This window comes from Tamandua tetradactyla, chromosome 7 (assembly GCF_023851605.1).
Source record: "Tamandua tetradactyla isolate mTamTet1 chromosome 7, mTamTet1.pri, whole genome shotgun sequence".
In the NCBI taxonomy this organism is placed as follows: Eukaryota; Metazoa; Chordata; class Mammalia; order Pilosa; family Myrmecophagidae; genus Tamandua; species Tamandua tetradactyla.
In genome coordinates, this window is record NC_135333.1 from 131,955,041 (window position 1) to 131,968,790 (window position 13,750).

Sequence of the window (13,750 nt, forward strand, 5' to 3'; positions counted from 1 at the left end):
TTCCATGTCTGTTCGTACATTCTGAATTAATTGTTTCAGCTCCTGTATGTCATTTGAATTGTTTGTTCCTTTGACTGGGCCATATCTTCAATTTTCCTAGTGTGATTTGTTATTTTTTGCTGGCATATAGGCATTTAATTACCTTAATTAATTTATTCTGGAGATTGCTTTCACTTCTTTTGTCTAGGGTTTTCTTGCTGGATGAATTTGTTGTCTATCTGTTCTTTGACATTCCGTTCAGCTTTATCCGGACCTTTAGCTTAAGTTTTGTTTAACAGAGGAGAATTTTTCAGTTCTTGTTTTCTTGTTTCTTGCCCTGCTTGTGTGGTGCCTTTCCCCCCCCACACACAACACTTAGGAGGGTCTACTTAGATATTATAGACCCCAGCCAGATTTTCCCAGACCAAACTGGCCTCATATCAAGAGGAAAGAGTCACCTGCGTTGGTTTTCCCTGAGGGTGAGACCCAGCAGGTTTAAAGACTTTCCTGTGAAGTCTCTGGACTCTGTTTTTCTTATCCTGCCCAGTATGTGGCACTTCTCTGACTGCAGGTCCCACCAGCATAAGATGATGCGGTACCTTTAACTTTGGCAGACTCTCCCTGCTGGGGGCCTGGTGGAGACAGAGGAGAGGTTGCAGACTGGTTTTAATGGCTTCAAATTACCAAGCCCTGGTGTCTGAATTCCTTGATGGAGGGGTTCCACCTGAGTTGGGCTTCACCCCTCCCCTGGGGAAGGCACAGTCTCCACAAGAGCCCCCAAAAGAGCTCACTTCTGTCTATGCCTGGGGCAGTTGCAGCATGAAAAGGCCTGCTGCTGTATCGAGAGGCAGTCAAGCCTTTGTAGATACACAGCCACAAAAACCTCTGTTTCCTTCTCTTTTTCCCCCCTTTTTCTGTCAGTCCTGCCCCCTTGGCGCCGGGGCAAAAATGAGCAACCTCCACTTTGATCAGGTTCACCTAAGCTGGGGGCCTATTTTTAGTAGTCAGAATTTGTTAATTAGTTCCACAATTGGCGTTTGATTGTGCCCAGTCCCTGCTGCTGGTAAAGTCCTTTCCTTTCCCCTCTGGGAAGCAGCCTGTGGGGGAGGGGTGCTGGCCCCTGCAGCTTTGGGAACTGACGGTTCTGGAGGGTGCTCGCAGCCGGTCCAGCTGGTCCAGACTGGGGTACACTGTGTGTCCGGTCACTATCGTGGCTCCAGGAGCTGTTCTGTACTGTTTCTGGTTATTTAGTAGTTGTTCTGGAGGAGAACTAAAATGTGCACATTGTTAAGCCACCATCTTGACCCAGAAGTCTGCAAATACTTTTTAATTCACTGTTCAAATCACTCTGGGATTTATCGGGGCATCACTCTGGACAAACCTACAAAATCTCATTCCCTATCCAAGGTTCCATGTACTATGGTGTTCAATTAAGCTGTCCACATAAGCTATATTAGGAAATGCACTAGTCAAAATATAAATTTTATACCAAATAAACATTTTTTGCTTTAGTCTCACACATAAGTTAAAGTTTTAAAATATTAATTACCATCTATTTTCAACACCCTGCAGTATTGACATTCCTTTGTTCTTCCTCATGCAGAAACATCTTTAAATTTGTACATTTAGTCACTATCATTGTATACTCTAGGCATTGCTAGATTATACCATCTCAGTCTTTATCATCTATCTTTTCTTCTGATTTCATTTGTGCCCCCAGGCCTCCTCCCTAATCATTCTCACATTCAGTTTCATTCAGTGTTCTAACCTTATTGTATTACAGTTAGTATTGTGCTATCCATTTCTGAATTTTTACAATCAGTCCTGTTGCACAATCTCTATCCCTTCAACTCCAGTTACCCAATATCTACCCTATTCCTATCTCCCGATGGTCTCTGTTACCAACTGAAATTCTCCAAGTTCCTTCACTAATAGGAACTGAATGTCAGTTCCTATCAGTGAGACATACAGCATTTTTTCTTTTGTTTCTGGCTAATCTCACTCAGCATAATATCCTTAAGGTCCATCCATGTTGTTACATACTTTATAACTTTATTCTGTCTTACCACTGCATAATATTCCATCTTATGTATATACCACAGCTTGTTCAGCCATTCGTCTTTTGATGGACATTTTGGCTGTTTCCATCTCTTGGCAATTATAAATAATGTTGCTATAAACATTGGTGTGCAAATGTCCATTTTGTGTCCTTGCCCTTATGTCTCTGAGTAGGTACCTAGCAGATGGTATTACTGGGTCATATGGCAATTCTATACTTAGCTTCTTGAGGAACAGCCAAACTGACTTCCACAGTGGTTGTATCATTTGACATTCCACCAGCAGTGGATAAGTATGCCTCTTTCTCCACATCTTCTTCAGCACTTGTTGTTTTCTGTTTCATTGATAATGGCCATTCTGATGGGTGTGAGATGATATCTCATTGTGGTTTTGATTTACATTTCCCTAATAGCCAGGGAAGCTGAGCATCTTTTCATGTGCCTTTGGGCCATTTGTATTTCCTCTTCTGAGCAATGTCTGTTCATGTCTTTTGTCCATTTTCTAATTTGGTTGTCTGTCTTTTTGTTATTGAGTTGAACAATCTCTTTATATATTCTGGATACTAGATCTTTCTCTGATATATCATTTCCAAATATTGTCTCCAATGTGTAGGCTGTCTTTTTACTTTCTTGAAAGTTCATTGATGCACAAAAGTGTTTAATTTTGAGGAGTTCCCACATGTTTATTTTTTCAGTGCTCATGGTTTTGATTTAAGGTTTAGGAAACTGCCTCCTATTATAAGGTTTATCAGATATTTCCCTATATTTTTTCTAAAAGTTTTATGGTCTTAGATCTAATGTTTAGGTCTTTGATCCATTTTGAGTTAATTTTTGTATAGGGTGTGAGATTTGGATCCTCTTTCAGTCTTTGGATATCCAGTTCTCTAGGCACCATTTATTGAAGAGACTGTTCTGTCTCAGGTGAGTTGGCTTGACTGCCTTATCAAAGATCAATTATCCATAGATGAGAAGGTCTATATCTGAACACTCTATTTGATTCCATTGGTCAGTATATCTATCTTTATGCCACTACCATGCTGTTTTTGACCACTGTAGCTTCAGGTAGCTTGAGACCTCCGACTTCATTTTTCTTTCTTAGGATATTTTTAGCTATTTGGGGCACCCTGCCCTTCTAGATAAATTTGGTTATTGGTTTTTCTATTTCTGAAAAGTAAGTTTTTTGGAGTTTAATTGGTAATGCATTAAATCTGTAAATCAATTTAGGTAGAATTGACATCTTAACTATGCATTAAATCTGTAAATTAATTTAGGTAGAATTGACATCTTAACTATATTTAATCTTCCAATCCATGAACATGGTATGCCCTTCCATTTATTTAGGTCTTCTGTGATTTCTTTTAGCATATTTTATAGTTTTCTTTGTATAGGTCTTTTGTATCTTTAGTTAATTTATTCCTAAATATTTTATTCTTTTGGTTGCAATTGTAAATGGATTTTTTTTCTTGATTTCCCCCTCAGATTGTTCATTACTGGTGTGTAGAAACTACAGATTTTTGAGTGTTGGTCTTGTAACTTGCCACTTTGCTGTACTCATTTATTAGCTCTAGTAGTTTTGCTGTGGATTTTTCAGGGTTTTTGACATATAGTATCATATCATCTCCAAACACTGAGAGTTTTACTTCTTCCTTTCCAGTTTTGATGCCTTTTATTTCTTTTTCTTGTCTAATTGCTGTCTAGAACTTCCAATACAATGTTGAATAACAATGATGATAGTAGACATCCTAGTCTTGTTCCTGATCTTAGGGGGAAAGTTTTCAGTCTTTACACATTGAGGATGATGTTAGCTGTGGGTTTTCATATATTCCCATAATCATGTTGAGGAAATTCCCTTCTATTCCTATCCTTTGAAGTGTTTTCAACAAGAAAGGATGTTGAATTTTTTCAAATGCCTTTTCTGCATCAATTGATATTATCATGTGGTTTTTCTGCTTTGATTTGTTGATGTGGTGGATTACATTAATTGATTTTCTTATGTTGAACACTCTTGCATACCTGAGATGAATCCTACTTGGTCATGGTGTATAATTCTTTTATTGTGCTGCTGGATTCAATTTGCAAGTTAATTTTGTTGAGGATTTTTGCATCTATATTCATTAGAGAGATTATTCTGTTGTTTTCTTTTCTTGTAATATCTTTGTCTGGCTTTGGTATAAGGGTGATATTGGCTTCATAGAATGAGTTAGGTAGCTTTCCCTCCTCTTCAATTTTTTTGAAGAGTTTGAGCAGGATTGGTACTAATTCTTTCTTGAAAGTTTGGTAGAATTCACATGTGAAGCTATTTGGTCCTGGAGTTTTCTTTTTGGAGAGCTTCTTAATGACTGATTCAATTTCTTTACTCGTGATTGGTTTTTTGAGGTTGTCTGTTTCTTCTAGAGTCAATGTTGATTATTCATGCCTTTCTAGGAAGTTGTCCATTTCGTCTGCATTGTTGAGTTTATTAGCATAAAGTTGTTCATAGTGTCCTCTCATTACTTCCTTTATTTTTGCAGGGTCAGTGGTTATGTCTCCTCTTCCATTGCTGATTTTATTTATTTGCATCCTCTCTCTTATTTTTGCCAACCTTACTAAGAGTCCATCAATCTTATTGATTTTCTCATAGAACCAACTTCTGGTTTTGCTGATTTTCTCAATTGTTTTCATGTTCTCAGTTTCATTTATTTTTGCTCTAATCTTCATTCTTTCTTTCCATTTGCTTGCTTTGGGGTTAGTTTGCTGTTTTTTCTCTAGTTCTTCCAAGTAGACAGTTAATTCCTTGATTTTTGTTCTTTCTTCTTTTTTGATATAGGCATTTAGGGCAATAAATTTCCCTCTTAGCACTGCCTTTGCTGCATCCCATAAATTTTGATATGTTGTGTTTTCATTTTCATTTGCCTCAAGATATTTACTGATTTCTCTTGTAATTTCTTCCTTGACCCACTGGTTGTTTAAGAGTGTGTTATTGAGCCATATATTTGTGAATTTTATGGCACTCTGCCTATTATTGTATTATCATATTTTTTTTGTAATAATCATCCTCGTGGTTGTGAATTAGTATCTCATTGTGTTTTATTTTGTTTTACTTTTTATTTTGAGCTACTTTCAAATTTATAGGGCAGTTAGAAAAATAATTCAAACCTCATATGGAGAACTCCAACATACCCCTAATCTCCAGTTTTAATATTTTGCCACATTTGCCATTTCCTTGTTTCTTTCCTTCCTTCCTTCCATCTGCCTATCTGCCTATCTATCAATCCATTTTGTGAATATTTGAGTATAAATTGTATACATCATACTCCTTGAACACTTAATATTGCCATGTACATTTGCTAAGAACAAAGCTATTCACTTTTATAACCACTTCAAGTGCAGTTACAAATTCAGTTCAAATTTCAGGAAATTTAACCAAAGGTTATAGTCCATCTTCCAGTTTTCTCATATGTCCTAATAATGTCTCTCTGAACCTTTTCTCCTCCCTTACTAGATCCCATCCAGAGTCATGTATGACATTTAATTGTCATTGTCTCTTTAGCTGCCTTTCTTTTTTGTTGCTGTTGTGTGAGTATATATACAACATAAACTTTCCCATCTCATCCACTCCCATGCATGTCATTCAAATGGGTTTAATCACATTCACAATATTGTGGTACTCGTACCACCTTCCATTACTAAAATTCTCTTATCTCCCCAAACAGAAACCCTAAATACACTATGCCCCATGCCCCCTGGCAGCTTGTACTCTAGTTTTTGTCTCTATGATCCTGAATATTCATTGATATTTTCTTTGTATTTATCATGTGGCTTAAATTGAACATCTAAGTCTACAATGATCTCATTTGCTTTGATGCTTTGATGATATAACTTCAGTAATACATACAAACTATAGTCCTATGCCTCTCTAATCCCTCACCTTTATGTAGTTCTTGTTACAAAATGCATATTAATATGAGTCTGAAACCACTAATTTATCATTACCTTTTATGCATTTGCCTCTTAGATCCTGTAGAGGATGGAAAGTGGAGTTACAAACCAAATTACAATAGTACTGGTATTTATATTTATCCATATTGTTACCCTCACTAGAGATCTCTATTTCCTCATGCAGCTTGATCTATTGTGTATTATTCTTTCCTTTCAACCTACAGAACTCTCCTGAATATCTCCTGTAGGGCTAGTAAAGTGGTGAAGAATTTCCTCAGGTTTTATTTATCTGGGAATGTCTTAATCCCTCCTTCATTTCTGAAAGACAGTTTTGCCAGATATGAATTCTTGGTTGCCAGTTTTTTGCTTTCAGCACCATAAATATGTCATCCCATTGTCTTTCGGATGAGAACTGGGTACTTAACCTTATTGAGGCTCCCCTATATGTGACTCCCCTATATTGCTTCTCTCATGTGGCATTCAGAATTCTGTTTGGCATATGACAATTTGATTATAACATGGTGCGATATGGGTCTATTTGGGTTTACCCTCTTTGGAGTTCATTGAGCATCTATATTGGTACTCTTGAAGGTTACTCAAGCTCTGTCACTTTTCTTCATTCTTTCTTATTTCCATTTCCTCAGACTGAATGATTTCAATTGTCTTATCTTCAAGTTTTCTGCTTCTTTCTTCTCTCAGCTCCAATCTGTTGTTAATTTCTCTAGGGAGTTTTTAATTTCTGTTACTGTAGTCTTCAGCTCTGTTTGGTTCCTCTTCATAATTTCCATCTCTATATTGATCTTCTCTTTGTGTTATTCTGTCATTTTCCTGATTTCCTCTAGTTCTTTGATCATGTTTTCCTTTCAGCATATTTAGGACCTTTTTAAAAAAAAAAAAATCTTTGGTATGTCCTAGTTCTGCCTGAACGTTTCTAATGCTTTACTCTTCTCCTTTGCCTGGGACGTCACTTTGTTTCTTTGTATGTTTGGTGCCTTTCATGGTCAGGTTCATGTGTCAACTTTTGCCAGGTGATGGTACTGTTTGTCTGGTTGGGCAAGTGCTGGCCTGTCTTTTGTATTGAGGACATTTCATAGAATTAAATCATGATCACGTTGGCTGCATCCATAGCTGATTACATTTGTAATCAGCCAAGAGGAGTGTCTTCTTTAATGAGTGATGCTTAATCTAATCACTGGAAGCCTTTTAAGGAGGATTCAGAAGAGACAGGCTCTCTTCCTGCTTTGGCCGGCGAGCCTCTCCTGTGGAGTTCATCCAGACCCTCCATCAGAGTCGTAAGCTTCACAGCCTGCCCTGCAGATTTTGGACTCTATGTTCCCACAGTTACGTGAGACACTTTTATAAACTTTATATTTAGAAATATTTCCTGTTGATTCTGTTTCTCTAGAGAACCCTAATTAATACAGTGACTTTTTGTTGAAACCTAGATATTGTGCTCTTTTAATGTATTATCACTGGAATTCAGACTCTAAGGCATCTGTCCTTACACATTATCTAGCCGGTATTCTCACAGAGTTTTCCTTGATTGCCAGGAAGTAACCAAAAAAAAAAAAAAATCTTTCCCAGGCTTTGCAGACTTACTTAGTAGTAAATTAAAATGTGCATGTGTTCCTTCAGGCCTAGCCATTTACTGAGTTTAGAAAATAGCTTGAGGCCAAAGGGATAATTTCTGTTCACGTGTCTTGTCTTGAGCATGTGCGTTTGACCCTAGGAATTCCCCCATTTATATGGTTCTGAAATGTCCCCTCTTTCCTAGGAAATAGTTCCCTCACTATTCTGAGCTCTGTGTTGTATGTTCTGGAGCCCACAATCCCTTGCCTCAGGGAATGTGACTGAACTGCTCTCCTACAGCATTCTGTATGAGAGTTCTGTAAGCTGCCTTCTCCTTGCAGGGCAAGTTCTGGCACAAATAGTGTCTTTCAGGCCACCACCGGACAGATTGAGCCAGACATATATGCTCCTAGTATGTGCACAAGGATTACTCTGCTCCCTCTAGACCTGGAACTGGGGATCCATGCTGACAACGTGGGCTGGCCATGCACTGAGCTGGTGAGGGGTGAGGGAAGGGCTGGCCAGGGAACCAGGAGATCCTACTGGTTTTAAGTAGCCTTTTTCTTGATCTGGTGCTCTCCCTGTTATTGCAGTCCTTAAATTGTTTTCTGGAGCTTTGAGAAAGACGTTTCTACCAGTTCTTAAAGGTTTTTCAAAGCTTCTGTGGGGGAACAGAGGCTGCAGCATCTCACTGTGTCATCTTGAATGGGGCAGCCTCATTGTGGTTTTGATTAGCATTTCCTTAACCCACAGCCTGTTTTTATAAGGCCTATGGACTGAAAATCGTTTTTATGAGTTTTAATTGTTGGAAAAATAAATAAATAAAAATATGTCAATAACACATAAAAATTATATAAATTAAAATTCCAGCGTCCATAAAATAAAGTTTTATTGGAATATAGCCACAACCATTCACCATGCATTGTCTATGGCTGCTTTTCACACCACATGGGTTGAGTATTTGCAACGGAGGCCATGTGACCTGCAAAACTTAAAATATTTACTCTCTGGCCCTTTACAGAAAAGTTTACCAACCCCTGGTCTACAGTGTGATCTGAGGCAGGAAGGAGGAAATGTGACTACCATGGAAATGGATGTTTTTAAAAATAAAAACAGGATGCAAGCAGACAGAGAATGGTAGGAAATCAGGATGTTATGGAGCTGAGGTTGCTGGGTAGGCAAGGTCCTTGGAAATGTTATGGCACCTCCTGAACCTTTTGACAGACCACTTTTAAGACATTTTTTTCGCTCACACACTGAGTGCTGATGCCAGGGACAGATGGTGCTTTTTTCCTTCTCTCTTTCCTGTCTGTTATGACAAGGTGACCCAGTTGGGACTTGATAAATATGAAATAATGCTAATAATAGTCATCCTCTGAAGGAATCAGGGCTCAGGGTTGTCAGGATGCTCTCATTAGTTTTGCTTCAACAGACTAATCTCAGAATATTTTAATTTGTAGACGCTTTAGTTCTTGGAGCTGATCCAATATATGCTCATACACATGCACATACTTTCTCTCAAAACACTTTATGTTTTTTAAGACAAACCTTTTTTGGGTTCCATAAAAATCACTATTTCATTTCACCTTTTCCTTATTCTTAATACTGAACTATCTGATATCATGTCAGCAACTGGATCTTGTCTTGAGACTTGGCAGTAAGGAATAATTTTGTTGTATAGCAACCCATCCAGTATTTGGTATTGGCCAAATTATGTCATATGGTTGCAAAACTGTTGTTCTATCTTCCAGCTCTTCTGAGTAAATGTGAGCCTTTCAGAAAATTCGCTCCTCCTACCATAAAATGACCTTATATGGTCTCAGATATCAGAGGATCCTAATTGTGATGAAACCTTTCACTTTCTTGCCTTCTCATAACCTGTGTTTTCAGTGGTTGTTTTGGGGTGTGGGGACCAGGGGGAACTACTGAGGTCTCTGAGTCATGAAAGGAGATTAGAAAGACATGTCTGAAGTTTGGTTTAATCCCCAAAGCTTCACTCATATTTGACTAAATGCTTTGGAGGGACATCTATAGGAAACTTATGTAAATGGCATTGATACGCTTTCTCTAACTCCTACTGCCTAAGGCACATGTCTGTCCTGAAATTATAACCCCAGCGTGGAGGGCTAATAATTGCCATGACCATATACTTTACCATCCAAATAAGGGCACTTTGGAACTGAGAAGAGGAGGTCCTGGGAAAAAAAAGGAATAAACCAGGACTTACCCTGGCAAAACTCGTCACCATACTTAAACATTTTGAGTCCCTTATACTCTATAGCAGAGTGTCTTATTTTGAGGTCTCTAGATTTAAACTTAAATGCCTGTAGGGTTTCTTTGAGAATTTAAAGTTTTATTTTCATTTAACATCATTTAAGTACCTATGTTTGCATTGTATACACTGATCCATTGTTTGACCCTGAGTGGAAGGATTTTAATAGTCTCTTGCCAAAATGTGAACAGAGGCAGACTTCACACACATGTGAAATGTTCAAGCCAACTGAAGGTCAAAGCACAGCATGTTCTGTAAATAAAGATTTATAGTGGCTCTGGAGAAGAAATGTGAAACCTTATATTAGAAGGATACTGAACTCAAGGGTCAATTTGTAGCGTTCTGCCATACTCACTTTGCAAGAGACTTAGTTTCAGCCAAACATCTTATATTAACATTTGTATTATTTATTTATATACATATAAATATTTATTATAACAACTTTCTAAATATTTTAATTTGTAACTTTGTGTTGGTTTTATAAAAGCATAAAGAGTTTTCTTGCACCTAGATTTATGTTAGTACATATTAAAGATGACAACAAAAAGAATTTTGAAGGTCTGCAAGAATTTTTAAAAAATATTTTTATTGACAAATCTTCACACACGCACAGTCCATACACGGTGTACAATCAACGGCTCACAATATCATCGCATAGTTGTATATTCATCACTGAGATCATCTTTTAGAACATCTGGTCTGCAGGAATTTTTAAAGTTTGAGAAACAGTGCTCCATGGTTGGAGTAGTTTGCTTTTGTTCTTTCCCTTCCTAATCCAACTACGCCCTCTGGTGGTTTTAGTTGCTAGTAGACGTAGCTTACTCTCTTCTCTTTATAAGTGTGTCCTTTCCAAATGTATTAGTAGGTCATTTGGATGGAAGGCAGAATTTCCCTGTAGAAACTGTTATAAATAATGGTGGTAGGTATTGAAGAACAACTCAGAAAACTGTTAGTAGGACTGGAAGTAGCCCTAGATCACTTGATCTACACCCACCCCCTCCCTTCACATCACTGCCTTCTCACCTGCAAAACCAACAGAAACTTGTCCAATCTACAGTCACTGCCACCACCACTACTACTGCATCTCTGTCACCACCAGAAGAAGAGAAAGGGAAGAAGAGGGAGGAAGGGAGGCAGTGCTTTAGTCAAATCCAACATTTTATTTGCAGGTACATTTTCTGCCTTAAATCCCTGTCCCCATTTTGGGGTCTTCAAGGGAGGGAACCACCTAGAAGGAAATATAAATGTCCTCTTTGCCTCTTTCAGAATCTTGGGACAAATATTAAGCAAATCTTGCTGCTTTTTCTCTTGTCCCACACAAGACTCCCTCTTAGCTGGGCAACAAGAAAGGAAAAAGAAATGGAAAGAAAAACCATTCTCTAAGGTCTTCCCAAACCCAGAAGGCAGAAAACTCTCAGATATGTATTAATAAACTTTTAAAACACCCCTTTCCTCCCAGCTTTGTAGACTTTACCCCTCCTGTCCTTTGTAGGGAAGAGTGTAGGGAAGGGACAGTCAGTCTAGTTGATGTGCATTATATACTGTCAAGGCTTGATTGCACGTGGCAGCCAGCTGTTATTTGTGTGTTGTGATTCCTGGGGCCCCACTGCAGTGTAAGTAGTGATGATGTGGGACCTACTGTGTCTAAATAGATGTTTTAAAAAACTAAATCCTGGTTTAAAGGGACTATGAGAACTCCATGAAATATTATTGAATACATTCAAAGTAATAGAAGGAAAAATTAACCTATGGTTTTAGCAGTGTAGAGGCAAAGGCTGGAAGGGCGTATAGACAAAGTAAAACACTTGGATTGGTTAGAGAGGCCTGATTGTGGCGAATTGTTTTATCTGGAATTACTGTAACACTGTTATAATGTATAATTTTAGTAGTTTAAATGAAAATGTTCTTGATTGTTTTTGATTGCTATGTAACAAACCATCCCAAAATTCAGAGCTTAAAACAAACGTTTTATTATATCTTAATATTCTGTGGATTAGCCGGGTGGTTCTTCTATTGGTCTCACTTGAGATGTCTCATGACTCCGCTGCGAAGTGGCAGCTAGGGCTCGTGCTCCTGTGTAGCCTCTTTCTGCACGTGGTGTCCCAGCCTCATGGGGGCTTAGGGCTCCAGGAAGGAGAAGTAGAAGTTGTCAGACCTTCTTAGTGCCTGGGCTCGGAAGTCTTAGGATTTTCCTTCCACATTCTCTTGGTCCAAGTATCACAGGTGCCTGGCCCAGCCAAGGTGAGAGGGGAAGGGACATAGTTCCACATCTTGATGGGAGGAGTGATGTGCCTGCAGTAAGTGATGATATTGACTGCACCATCTTTGGAGCCCAGCTGTCACATTGACTTAAGATAAAGCATCACCATGGGTGCTGGCAAGTATGCAGAGGAACAGGAACCCTCAAACACTATTGGTAGGAATGTAAAATGGTACAGCCATTGTGGAAGACAGTTTGGTGGTTCCTCAAAAAGTTAAACATGGAACAACCACACAACCCGGCAAACTCACTTTTAAGTATATATCCAAATAACTGAAGGCAGAAACTCAAACAGATGTTTGTATAGCAATGTTTCATAGCAACTTTATTCATAATAGCCAAAAGGGGAAGCAACCTAAGTCTCCATCAACAGATAAAGATTAAACAAAATGTGTCCATACACACACAGTGGAATATTTAAAAAAGGAATAAAGTCTGATACAGCATGGATAAACCTTGAGGATATCATGTTGGGTGAAATTTGCCCAGACATGTACAAAATTGTGCGATTCCAGTTATACACTAGAATATACAAATTCATAGAAACAGAAAGTATAGATCGGGGAGGTGGGGAATTAGGAGTTAGTGCATTATGGGTGCAGGGTTTCTGTTTGGGTTGATGGATAACTCATTGTAATGGTTGGTGGAGTGAATGTGATCAATGCCACTGAATTGTACTGGGAGTGGCTGAGTTGGAAATTTTTATGTTGTTTATGTTACCAGAACTTTAAAGAGACCATTAAATGCAATACATGATCCTAGACTAGATCTAATAATAGAGGAGAAAATGCCTAAAAGGACACTATTGGGACAATTGAAAGAATTGGAATATAGACTGGATGCTTTATATGAATGTCAAATTTCTTGAACTTGATAATGGTACTTAATGTGGTTATATAAGTAAATATCCTTGTTAAGAAATATACATGGAAGTTTTTAGTGTTAAGGGAGCATGACGTAAGCAGCCTACTCTTAGATATTTAGAAAACAGCTAGCTAGATAGAGTCATATAAAAAATATGGCAAAAAGTTAAAAGTTGGTAAATCTGGGTATTTGGGTATGGGATATATTGGTGTTCTCTGTATTATTTTTGTATTATTTTCTGATAACTTTCAGGTAAGTTTGAAATTATTTCAAAACAAAAAAGTAAAAAACAAATAATAGTGAAATCTTAAGTCAGTAATTAATCCTTAGTCTAATTTATGTTTCCTTAGTCTGTTCCTTCATTCAGCACAGACTAGGCAGTTAATTTGTGCCAGACACTATTCCAAGAGTTGGGACTATACTAATATATAGTTGGGACTATAGAACAAGACTCTATTTCTATAATATAAATATGTAATGTAAATAATGTAAATTTTTACATTATTAAGTTGCAAAGAATAAAGTAAACACATTAAAAGGATCATTTCAAAAGGTGGTGTAGGAAGGTGGGAGGGTACTTTAGGTAATGTGATCAAAGAAGCACTCTTTGAAGTGACATCTGAAGATCTGGAGAAAGAGCATTTGCTAGTAAAATTCCAGATCCTGAAAGAGCTCAGGGTATTCCTTGGACGGAACATGACAAAGCAGTATAGTGAGTGAGGTGGAGAATCTTTTGGGGCCAGGTTCCCTTGTGGCTTTTTTTGTTTTGTTTTTTTAATTTTTTTTTTTTTTGTATAGTATAACATATATACAAAGCAAAGAAATAAAAAG

At 37.8% G+C, this 13,750-nt stretch overlaps 1 protein-coding gene across 2 annotated transcripts in view; it reads right to left on the bottom strand.

Annotated features, from left to right (window-relative positions):
- Positions 1-13,750, bottom strand: part of C7H12orf56 (chromosome 7 C12orf56 homolog) — a 199,221-nt gene that overhangs the window by 25,581 nt on the left and 159,890 nt on the right. The window lies entirely within an intron of this gene.